A 12,563-nucleotide genomic window follows, 5' to 3' on the forward strand; every position below is an offset into this window, starting at 1 on the left:
GGCAAAGTCAAACACCAAAAGGAAACCTGAAAATGCAAAGGCAACAGGTCAAAGCAAATGGCTATGGCAAAAGAGAAAGTTTAAATGAAAAGGCAAAAAGCAAAAGAAAAACGCAAAGACAAACTGTAACTGGCACAGTTAGTCCAAAAGTGAAAGACAAAAGGGAATTGCAAATGTCAAAATGGCATAGAAAAGGAAAAGGCAAATGGCATAGGACAGAAAGCAAAGGCAAATGCCAATAGGAAAACTGAAAAAGCAAAGGCAACATGTCAATGGAAATAGATATGGCAAAAGACAGAACATAAGGATAAAGGCAAAGGAAAAACAAAAAGAAAAGAGAATGACAGAAAAAAAAAGAAAGAAAAAAAAGAAAAAGAATGAAAAAGAGTAAAAAATCGAAAAAAGAAAAAGAAAGAAAAAGAAAATAAAAAGTAAAGAAAAAAGAGAAACAAAAAGAAAAAGAGAGAAAAAAGAGAGAAAGAAAAAGAGAAAGAAAAAAGAAAAAAAAAACGAGAAAGAAAAATAAAAAGAAAAAGAGGAAAAAAATGCAAACGAAAACGCCGAAAGCAAAATGCAAAATGCAAAAGCAAAGGGCAAAAGCAAATTGCAGTGTGAAAGGCAAAAACCTGAGGGCAAATTCAACTGAGGAAAGGCAAAAGGAAAATGGCAGAGTACAAAAGACAAAAGCAAAAGGGAAATGCAAAAGGCAAAATGAAAATGCTATTGCCATATTTCAAGGAAAAAGGCAAATGGCATATGAAGGAAGGCAAAGTCAACACCAAAAGGAAACCAGAAATTGCAAAGGCAACGGGACAAAGAAAATGGCTATGGCAAAAGACAAAGCATAAAGGAAAAGGCGAAATGCATAAGAAAAACACAAAGACAAAAGGTAAGTGGCAGAGTTATTCCAAAAGGCAAAGGAAAAAGCTAAGTGGCACAGTTAGTAGAAAAGGCAAAGGCAAAAGGGAAATGCAAATGGCAAAAGGCAAAAGGGAAATGCAAAAGGCAAAAGGCAAAATGCTACTGCCAAATGGAAAGGAAAAAGGCAAATGGCATAGGACGAAAAGCAAAGGAAAACACCAAAAGCAAAATGCAAAGGCAACAGGCAAAAGCAAATGGCAGCGTGAAAAGCTAAAACATAAATGCAAAGTCAAAAGGAAAAAGAAAAGATGAATGGATATCAACGAACCTGAAAAAAGTAAAGTCAACAGTTCATTCCAAGTCAGGAGGAACCGTAAACCAAGGCAGAAGAAATAAAAGAATAAAGAAATGGATCAGAGAAAACCAACATCAAGCCATGCATTAGAAACAACAGCGTCAAATGAACGGAAAAGTAGACACTCACATGGCGAGAAGGAGATGACTGCTGAGTCTGGAGGAGGCCAAAAATTCAGCATCCGGGCCTGAGAGGAGGAAAGGGTAGGTACAGGGCATGCTGCTACTTCCACAAGCGATGCCACGTCAGGGTGGCCAGCCCAGAAGAATCTGCCAATCACCAAAACCAAACATCTGTCTGGAGGAAGGCAAAGCACCCGCAGTCATGCCAAGGAGGAGGTAAGGGTAGCTACCGGGCACGGATCTCACCAGCCATCGGTGAAAAAGCTGCAAGACCACCATGAGGGAACAGGCATCCTTGCTCAGGAGGCGTGGACCCACCTGGGAAAATGAGAAAAAAAGCAACTTCAAATGCATCAAGCAGAGCAGGAAAGACAAAAGAGGAGGCTGGAGCTGAAGAAGCCAGAAAGGAATAAACCAAACAGAACAAGTGAGGGCAAGAAAACATCAGGCAAGTGAAGGCAAAGTAAGAGGAAAAGCACGGGCAAGGGGACAAGGAAAGCAAAGCCAGGCAAAGAAGAATGAGAAGAAAAGGAGAAACTAAAAGCAAAGAGAAAAAAAAAAAAAGAGTCTGGAAAGAAACAGAATGCTCTCAGCAAGGAGAAAGAGAATGCAAAGAAAGGAACGGGAAGGACAAAGAAGCAGCAAACATGAAACAAAGACCATGGAAAAGTACATCAGCTGAATTAGTCATGCTTTAGACTATCAGATGCTACTAAGATCTAAACTACCTGAGCACCTACAAAAACACTTCCTCAAGCTCCACTATCATCTACTGCAGCCAGGAATTATGCTCTGCGTTCCTAAGCCTATTTCTTCAGCTGATTGGAAAGAATGCTTTAATCAGCAGCACAATATCAAGAGCTCGGGGTTCCAATTACGTGTAGCAAAACTCGATCTTAACAGAGACATCTTGAACTATTCTGGAAGCCACCCATTGGTTCCTGTCGTCAGGAAATATCAAATGAAATCCAATAAGCCTGCACTCTCAGCCTGTGCTCTCAAGTCACATGACAGGATCCACTAAAGTGGGATGTGAGAATGACACAAGTCCTCCGGCAGTCAGAAGCTTCATTTTAAAAATAACCACATTTCTCTGAGGCTGTAACAGCAAGTGAAATGAGCTCCCCCCCACGCCCCTGCTCACAGAAGTAACCTGCTGCTGGTCGGGGTCCTGATGGGCAGGGAGCTGCAAAAAGTGCTGCCCCACACCAATCCGAGGCTGCCTTCATCAGTACAGGGCAGCACTAAGCCCAGCACCAGGCAGGGCAACTTGCACAGCACGCACCAGGCTGTGGCTGGCTCAGCTTCCATGCCGCTGTGCCTGCAGTCCCACTGACCCCATGCTGCAGCGGGCGCTGTGTCATCACAAGACTGAGTGACGACAGAGGCATATTCCCTGTGGGCTCTGCCCCATAAATGCCATCACACCACCTGGTACTCTGAAGTTTACATGGGTTAATACCTTGGGAGCCCTCTCCTCAAAGAGCTAGTTCTACAAGTCTGAGTCCCACAAAGGGTGGGGGACGATGACAATCAGCAGTGTGGAAGATACCCTATCCTAAGCACGATCATTCCCCTACGACGTTCAAATTAGTGCTGCACAACCCTACTTAATTTTCTGTATTCATCTCTGTATTGATCTCACGTGGGTCAAGATAACACAGTCAGCACCTGCAACGAGTCTAGACCGAGCAAAACTTTTGATGGAGGGAGCAAAGAGGTCAAGACAAGATGATGTAGTGCGATGCATTCAAAGCAGCTGGCCAAGCAAAAGCTATGTGCATGCATTTCCAAGCTGAGCACGCACCTGGACTTGGGACACTATCACTCCTTGTCAGAAAAGAATTCCTGAGTACCCTCCTAAAGAAAGCTATACACCGGCATGACTGGAGTCTGTTTACATTAATTAGCCCTCTTTACATTTTAATATGCACCATTTACTACTCCAAAGTTGCACATCCCTTTGCCTTTCCATCTGAAGGGCTTTGAAAAAGTCTCTGAAATAGAAATTCCATGACTGCTGTAATACACTTGAGCAGGTACCTGGACTTCCATCCTGAGACATCCAATGCCTTTTACGGAAATAAAGAATACTCAAGGACTTACCCCACTAAATTCACACTCAGTTTTACACCACTGGTTTTTAGTCTGATAGGCAGGAGGCAGCAAAAGGCAGCGAGAGGCAGCTATTCAGCAATCCCAGGAAGTCAGCTGGGCTCTAGGGAGACAAGAAGGGCAGTAAGGTGACAAACAACCATTGCCATTCATCCTTCTTCACAGATCTTAACATCGTTATTTCCTCCTCTCCTTCACACTCTCCCTTTGTCCAGAGGCCAGCAAGTCCTCTCTGATGGCCTGAACTGCTCAGCAAAATGGAAATCAGACAAACTGTTCTCTACTCTGGGAGAGTTCCAAATCTTTTAATCTGGGGCGAAACACGGGTGCTTCACAATATTTTTCCAACCCTTAAAACCACTATCTTTCTTTATGTGTGTATTACCCATCTTTACGTTTATCAACAGTTCCTGAAGATCCTAGAGAAACAAACCAAGAGACATTCCTCCTTATTTCTCCTATCTCCTGGCCACTACTTTGTGCTCCTCCATAACAATCAAACACTACTGGCATATTCATTATCCTTTCTATTCTTAAAATAACAAGTACTTCTACTTGAGGGTTTTGGTTTTTATCTTCATTTCCCCATGCAATTCATTTGAAAATTAGTGATGGACAATCCTCAAGCTTTTGAGAGGTTTGAGCTGGTTATGAGAAGCATCCAGAAGCTCAGAAGCTTAGCCAAAGCTAATCTGGACATTTCCAAAGCACAAAGCTCCACACAGAGGCACAGAAACTAGGTGGCTCAGGACTCCTACCACCACTTGGCTCGCCTCTCTCAACACTGCTCCCTCACCAAACATCCAGGACTGGTTTTTATTACGTCCTTGCCAAAGAGAACACAAGATACTCAAGCACACCTTGTTCCATATATACTCCGCAAAGCTATAAACACGTTTTTAAGTCCTACAGGAAACAGAGAAACTTAAAACATATGCCTGAGGCCCCTGTTAAGCAGTAACTGTTTGCTGAATTTGGGCTCACAATAGGATTCCAACTTATCACATCCAAAGCCTTAATGTCCCTCCCAAAAAGCAGCTACTTCATCAAACACAGAAGAAGGAAGGTCGCAGCAACATACACCACACACCAGCCATGCTCATAAGGACAGGTAACTCTTCTGTGACAGATTCATCAAAACCTTACTGGATTAGCCTTGCTATCACCTGCAACTAGTTCTAAACACTGTTTTGAGGGGTCAGTTCCCAAACTCTGCCAAAAGGCCACATACCATCATGAGATCAGGTACACCTGAGGCAACCACACCACTAAGGCTCCTCTGCTAAACTGAAGCAGTCCCCAGTGATGGTTAAGAAAAAAATAAAAATAAAAAAATGCAGAGTTCCAAACACAAACACTTCTCTCAGTATCCCAACACCTCTGCCTTGTCCATCACTGGCCTGCAGGACTAAAGTCAAAGCAGTGCAAACCACAATCCCAGTGAAGTAGCTGGAAGCTCTGTTTCATCTTCTCACAAGGTTAGCAGATCAGAGATCAACGAATGCAGGCTAAGCACAAGTTGCTCACAGAGAACAGGGGCTCTGCTATCACCAGCACCTGCTATACATCAAGAAGAAATGTGTGCTGTGGCATTCATTTTCCTTGACACAACTAGGAGTTCCCCATGACTGTCAGCACTGGAAGGAAAGCAGGCTGAAGAGAAAAACAAATAAATACAGACAGGACAGAAAAGCAGGGAGAACAAAGGACAGGGACTGATCTTGAACTAAATAAATTAGAGAACAGCCTCAAAAGGAATAATGGACAAGTCTGAAATGGTGATTGCTATAGAAAATTCCAGAGTATTCCTCTTGGTTTTTGTTGTTGTTGTTGCTGATTTTTTGGTTTTTTTGTTTGTTTGTTTTGTTTTGGTTGTTGTTTGTTTGTTTGTTTGTTTAAAAAAAGGACAACACGTAAAGAAATCAGGATGGATATAATTTGAAAACTCTTTTCAAGTGGCCTGGCATCTAAGGGCAAACTGAAGACTACACAGAACACCAATAGAAAAAGAGAGAACTAACAGCCTAGGGAAGTGCCACAGAGAAACTGGGAAGCGACCAAGTCTCTGCTCAGATAACAACTGCTGTGTGAGGTAGAAAGCTGATGGTGATACCTTCTGCCAATGAGGAGGAGAAGGGTGAGGAAGGATGGCATCTGCAGCACAGGCACACACACCAGCGGTATATCCTAGCTCAGACCTACAATGCAAAAGTAATTAGAAGGTTTTATTTAACGGCTCTGTAAGGGACGATTCAACTACTTCAAGCTCCAGCAAGCTGCTAGTGACTGATAAACCAAGACTTCTCAGCGACCTCAAAAGCTGACAGCCTTTCAAAAAATAAACTGATTGTATGCTTTTTGAGATGGTTTGTTCAATCTACAGAAATTAATCCAGCAGGCAGCCCAATGGTCAAATTCTGTGCTGCCAGTAGAGCCTTTTCATGAGCATTAGGAACAACCCCAGTTACAGAGCTACCACAGCACTGGCAGAAAACACACAGTCACCTAGGAGAATAGAAAAAAAAGAAACACCTTACCCTAACCTTATCTAACTTCTCTCCCAAATTTAGAATTGAAGCTATGAGTGCAAATGGCATTTAAAAATTGGGGGAAAATTCATCAGGTAATTCCAGGAAGGGCCACCCAAAAGCAAAAAGCCTTTAAGCTGCAGCAGCTCAGGGCCAGGCCAGAAGTAAGAATTTTGTTTATACTGTTCATGACATAAGAAACTTTTGCCTGGTGGTAACGACAGTCCATTCCCATTGTCTCTCTGTGTTATGAATACTGCAATTGGCCTTCTGAAAGCCTCCTGGATGAATCCACCAAAAGCAAGGAAGCACCCTGCACTTGCTCTGAAGACAGAAAGAAAGCAAGGTTCATGGAAACAGGCACACAAGGCTTGCAACCAGACACTGTGCTCCAAATCATGACAGAGATAGGACTATCACAGTGCCAGAACATGGTTTACCACTAAAGGAAACATCCGGGAGCACATTCACAACTTCAGCTCAAGCTGTAACGGCTCAGCATGTTTAGCTTTCTTATCATTCAGCTGGAAAACAAGATACTCCCAAACATCAGCCAGCAAGAACTTGGATGAGCCTGCACTCTGGTTTTTACGATGACAGACATCATTACTGCCGCCTCTGACACCTCACCAGGAGATGCTTCCATTTATTAGCCTGGACTCGATTCCTTCCACAAGCAGCTGCTCCTAAACTGACCTTGATTCATACAGCGATGCCATCGACTTCTAGCACGAGCTGACCTGAAAGACAGAGAAGAGAAAGCAGGATAGAAACAAACACTGACATAGTATGTTCTAAAATTCCTGAACAAGCACAAGAGACAAAACAGGAGATAAATACATCCGCAGCAACACCCCAGTTCATAAAGAAATGGAAATCTAGCCTGGCCTCAGCAGCCCTTATATATTTCTTACACATTTGATGAAGCTGACTGCAGTTTGAACCAGGAGAATTCACAGTCTCTTGCAAATGTCACCATAAAGCAGAACATGACACAGTAATAAAAAAAAAAAAATAAAAAAAAATAGCAATACAAAGCAAAATAAAGAAAAAAGCAAGCCAAAGACCAGGGAATCAATGTTTAGCACTACAAAGAAAAAAACAGCACAGCAGAGCCAAGCACAGACGAAAAAAAACAAGGAAAACTCACCTCCCTGACATGACATCTTGCCTCCTGAGCAGGTCACGGTGTCCCTCACTCAGGTGCAGGGCAGGAAGGAAGCTGAGACCCTGTTGGATCATTGCTGTGCACTCCCATCTAAAAGGTCCATATGCTCCTTGGGAAGCACAATGCCACCTGTGGAAAAGAGAAAGCAGGAACATGACATGCAGGTGGCTATCACCCAGCAGAAGGCCAGATCCTTCCATCTGTTATCCACTCCTCTTTTTAGTCCTAACAGGGCCCTGAGAATACAGAAACAGAAGTGCTTAGCAGAAGGTCTCAGGGAAGGATCAGTAGAAACTGTCAGGAGGAGAACTGGCATCGCGTGGACACAAACAGGCTGTTGGTGCAAGGAAGGAAATGGCACCTGAGCATTTCACCAGACAGGTTCCCTCCTCTCTGTCTTCCTGCAAAGATACAAGGTTAAAAACCTCATTTCCTCTGAGCAACAATTGGAAACAAGTTCAGAAAATTATTCATTCAAAGGCACTTCCAGGAGATGTATAACAGAATCCTTCCCAGTTACACGAGCTTACGCTGTGGCCTTTGGAAAAAAAAGCTGCCTTTGTGGTCCTGGGTCCTGAGGGCTCCTTTTCATCACCTGTTGGGCACAGCAGGAGAGCTTTTCTTGTACAAATCTATGCCCTGTGAACCTTTCTCCATCCCAACACATAGTCCAACCTAGAGCTGCGGTGCAGACACTGGATGCAGACCAGAGCAGTAAAAGAACAGAAGAGGGGAAAAACAGATACAGGTAAGACAATTTAAGAAGAGGAAAAGAGCAGAAAAGAAGAAAGGATACAGGTAAGAAAGAAAGAAGGACAGAAGATGGAAAGTGCAATAGATGAAAGGACTGGACATGAGCAGGAAAGGAGCAGATGCAGAGCTACATCAAGGTGTGGCTTCTCCCTGTGTCCCTGTCCACCACTGGCGAAATCCCCCACTGACAGGGATGCTGCTGCCCCAGCAGCTGATGGGGTTGTGGCCTGGGGCTGTGTTCCATGCAGAGCCTCTATAACCTGCTACAGAACCCCAGTTCCCTGCCACTTCTCTTTTTCAGGTATCTGCACACGAGGAACAGGTGTTCCTCATGCCTTGCTTGCTGGTAATTAGTGTGAGTAATTCCTGGGTGGGAATTGTGGGAAGGAAATTTAAGGTTTGGATGGTGAGGGGAGGTGGCATTTGAGGGGAATGGAATATTATTTGGGGGTGGGAAATTGTTTGGGTGGGATTTTGGAGATCAGACATGACTGTTAGGATGGGGGATATTTGGTTGGAAATATTGTTATTTCTATTACTCATTGCTTTGTATGATAAGTTATTAGATGCTTTGTGTTTCCTCTGCTGCATCTCTGCTTGCAGTCATTTGCACAGTGTCAAAGGTTCTCAGCTCTACATGCCCATCTCCAGGGTAGGATGGGGCACCACAGATGGCAGTGTTCCACAGCTACCACCAGCAGCCCCAGCTCACTCCTCCACACCTGAGGTGTGAGTGGCTGTGAGAGGAATGTCTCTGTGGAACTGCAGCTCATTCCTCCCCTCTGATGGGGGCAGAAGGCATGAGACAAAAGGGGAAGGCAGAAAGCATCTGCATTTCCCTCATGGCTCGTATTTCCAGTGTTACTGTGGGAAATGAGCTGAGCCACTGTGCCTCTCTGTTATGGCTAGCTCTACAGCTCTGCCACTGTCTTTATACTCAGGTGTTCCTGTGTGTAATGCTCCACACTTGGACCCTGCAGAGCCCAAAGGCCTCCTTGGCTGCTGTTACTCACCTGGAGATTGAGGGTGCTGGGTCTCCACTCTGTACCTGCTTCCATGTCTCACTTGTAAGACACTGCGAGTCCACCTGGTTGGAACTGAAATCAATAAACACAAATGTGAAAGAAATAGGAAAGGATTCTTTCATTTCACAGGTTTTAATCTTCATTAAAAGATGTTCAGCTGTGGAGCACAGCTGGAAGCATTTCATATGCGAAAAAGGGGGAAGAGCCTGGTTCCTTCCCTTCCTAATCTCATCTAAGAGCTGGCTGTCTAAGAGAAAGAGTCTCTACTTGGAGATCTGCTCCATAGCAACGTTTTGTGAATCCTGTTCTTCAGAAAAGTGTATTTGGGATTTTTTGTTTAGATTTGTGTTGGGTTTTTTTTTTCAGAAATTCCTTTTTTTGGATACTAGCTCGAGTCCTTTGCCATTCTTAGGAAAATTAAAACAGAGTAAAGCAGCTGTATCAGCTCCTGCCTTTCACTACAGTTACCATTTGAGGTTATGGTTAATGGTTGAACTGGAGAGTCTGAGTGCTGCCACAAGGCCCTGGCTGTGCCAGGCCACCTCCGGCCTGGGCCCCAAAGCAGCCCCGACTGTGCTGGGTTCCCCTCTCACCTGGGCCCTGCAGTGGCCTCAACTGTGCTGGGTCCCTCTCCAGTCTGGGCCCTGAGCTGGCCCCAGCTGTGCCTGGTCCTCCTCCATCCTGGGCCCCAAGGCCCTGCCTCTGCCTCCTCCCCTCTGCTCCGGGCCCTGAGCTGGCCCTAACTGTGCCAGGCCCCCCTCTGGCACAGGCCCTGCCTCAAGCCCCGCCCCCTGTGGGCAGCACTGCTAGTGCCTGGTTTTTTGCTCTCTTCGCTCTTCTTTCCCTGTTCTCTTAACAAATGCATTCAGGTCCCCCAGGATGACGGGCACTGATACTGCTGCATTCTTCCTGAACAAACTTTCTGGACAGCTCAGCTTTCTCTGCAGAGCAGCATGCCTTTGGAAATGCTTGGAGTATGTAAACTAACAGCAAGAGAACACTGAGCTCTTCTGGGTCTTTCTAGGAATGGCAAAGAGACAGGAGAGTGTGCCCAGCCTCGTGTGGTTGCTTGTATGCAGAAATCCCTGTCATGGTTGTGAACATCTGTGGTGTTCTGCTTTAAGGCAATAGTGTGTGACAAGAAGCCTACAGTTACCAATTTAGAGGAGGTAATTAATTGTAACAGTTCCCCTTTCATCTTCCTTCCACACTTGGGTTATGGCGTTCTCTTTTGCAATGTGCCAGTGTAATACCTCTGAGCCACAGCACTGCTGCGTTTAGCAAAGCTCATGGCAACAGGCTTTGGACAACCTCAGAGCTTTGTAGATGAGGATAAGATATCCGATGATAAGAGAGAGAAAATGAATAAGATACAAGGTAAGTGTTGTTTATTCCTTCTAGTCAGCACGCCATCCCTAAATCTTCCATGCTATGACTTTTATCTTGAGAGTGATGATCCCTTAACCTCACACCTTCAGCACAACACATTCTGTGGAGATTCCCACCAGTGACAAAGTATTAGTGCCGCTTTTCTGCCTCTTTCTTTTTTGTCTGTATTTTCTGGAATGTGGGGATTTCTTTCATTGCCCAGTTCAGGAGGAGGCAGGGACGAGAGACATGAGCAAGGGCAGAATGGTTTCTCTGTTACTGAATGGAATGACAGTGTTTTCTGCATGTGGACTTGCCATAGTGCTTCTTACAAGGCCTAACAGTGAGATGAAATGTGCCCGGAAGGGGGTGTAGTTTTTTAGGATGGCAAAAGAGAATTGTAAATAATGCTAAGGGGGGCCACGAAGATGATCAGAGGGCTGGAGCACCTTTCCTACGAGGACAGGTTGAGGGAACTGGGCTTGTTCTGCTTGGAGAAAAGAAGGCTTCAGGGAGACCTCACTGCGGCCTTGTAGTATTTGAAGGGAGCATATGAACAGGAGGGGGAACAACTGATAAACTTCTTTCTTTCCAATTGCTCGCAGAAGGCATCCAGACCAAGCTGTTCCAGCACCTTTCCAGGGACAGAGGTGAAACTGACTGCCGTGCAGTTTACCAGATCCTCCTCCTGCTCCTTTCTGAAGACTGCAGTGTCACAGGCTCTCCTCCAGTTTTCAGGCACTTCTCTTCTCCAAGACCTGTCAAAGATGACAGAGTTTGGCAATTACCTCTGCCAGCTCCCTCCGCACATGTGGATGCATCCCATCAGAGTCTATGGATTTGTGCACACTGATCCCACCCAGATGCTCTCAGATCACCGCCTCCTCACCCAGAGGGAAGCTCTCCATTTCCCAGGCTCTCTCTCTTCCCTCCAGGATCCAGGAGTCCCAAGGGGCAGTCTTTGAAGTGAAAACTAAAGTAAAGAAGGCGTTCAGCATCTCCACAATCTCAGAATCACCCATTTCCAGGACAGCACCCTTCCCTTTTTCCTACTCTTAGGGATGCACCAATCCTGAGCTCCAATGTAGCGCTATTTAAATACTGCCCCCCTCTCATGGCTAGGAATGGATTTCAAGTAAGACTCATAGTCATAATGTGGTGTTGAGTGACCTGCAGTAAGCATTGTTACTGCTAGAAATGGACTGCAGTCTCAAGGAAAGGTAAACAAACCCATGCTAGGTATTACACTGAATAGCATCAGTGCTTTATGATAGATTGCTAAATGGGGTGACAGAAGAGATGGTGTCACTGTGCAGGGAGCACCAGAAAGCCAGGATGACCTGAAAAAACTCTGAACGCAATTGTGAAGTGTAACAGATCCAGGGACTGATATCAGTCACAACCCACAGCTGCAACAAACCATATAGATGTTCTGTTTCTGCCTTTGTAGCTCTACGGACAGACAGACCGTACAAATGTGTGGTGCTCACGGGTACGTCTCAGAAAACCAGTGGTGGAGGAGCACATTTGGCTGCAACATCCATCCTGCTTCCCTCGAGATGTCGGTCTCCAGCAGGTGGCGCTGTGATTCAACTTTTGCCACCGGCGGAACTTTTTCCTGGGTGCTTTACTTTAATGTGCTCCAAGTGATCAGTGCTATTCCAAGAGACTGAGAGAGATTTCTCATCAGGAAATTAAGGACTGGCTAGATTGGTTCCCTTGATCCACAGTCTTTGCACCATTCAGTGCACTGCAGAACATGCTGTGACTTTTATCTTGAGAGTGATGATCCCTTAACCTCACACCTTTAGCACAACACATTCTGTGGAGATTCCCACCAGTGACAAAGTATTAGTGCCACTTTTCTGCCTCTTTCTTTTTTGTCTGTATTTTCTGGAATGTGGGGATTTCTTTCATTGCCCACAAACACTGCCCAGTTCAGGAGGAGGCAGGGACGAGAGACATGAGCAAGGGCAGAATGGTTTCTCTGTTACTGAATGGAATGACAGTGTTTTCTGCATGTGGACTTGCCATAGTGCTTCTTACAAGGCCTAACAGTGGGATGAAATGTGCCCGGAAGCAGGTGTGTTTTTTAGGAAGGGGATTGAGAAATGCAAATAATGCTAAGGGCGGCCACGATGATGATCAGAGGGCTGGAGCACCTTTACTACGAGGACAGGTTGAGGGAACTGGGCTTTTTTTGCTTGGCTTCAGGGAGACCTAACTGTGGCCTTGTAGTATTTGAAGGGAGCATATAAACAGCAAGGG

At 45.1% G+C, this 12,563-nt stretch overlaps 1 long non-coding RNA gene across 1 annotated transcript; it reads right to left on the minus strand.

Annotated features, from left to right (window-relative positions):
• Positions 1 to 1,742: 1,742 nt before the first annotated feature.
• LOC146761895 (uncharacterized) lies at positions 1,743 to 8,996 on the minus strand. Its single transcript, XR_014942700.1, has 5 exons — positions 8,916 to 8,996; positions 7,132 to 7,278; positions 6,678 to 6,721; positions 5,567 to 5,651; positions 1,743 to 3,556 (listed from the first exon to the last, which is right to left on the minus strand). It is a non-coding gene; the product is annotated as an uncharacterized LOC146761895 (long non-coding RNA).
• Between the last annotated feature and the right edge of the window lie 3,567 nt (positions 8,997 to 12,563).

This window comes from Coturnix japonica, chromosome 2 (assembly GCF_054131305.1).
Source record: "Coturnix japonica strain WE chromosome 2, WE-NBRP24, whole genome shotgun sequence".
NCBI classification, from domain to species: domain Eukaryota; kingdom Metazoa; phylum Chordata; class Aves; order Galliformes; family Phasianidae; genus Coturnix; species Coturnix japonica.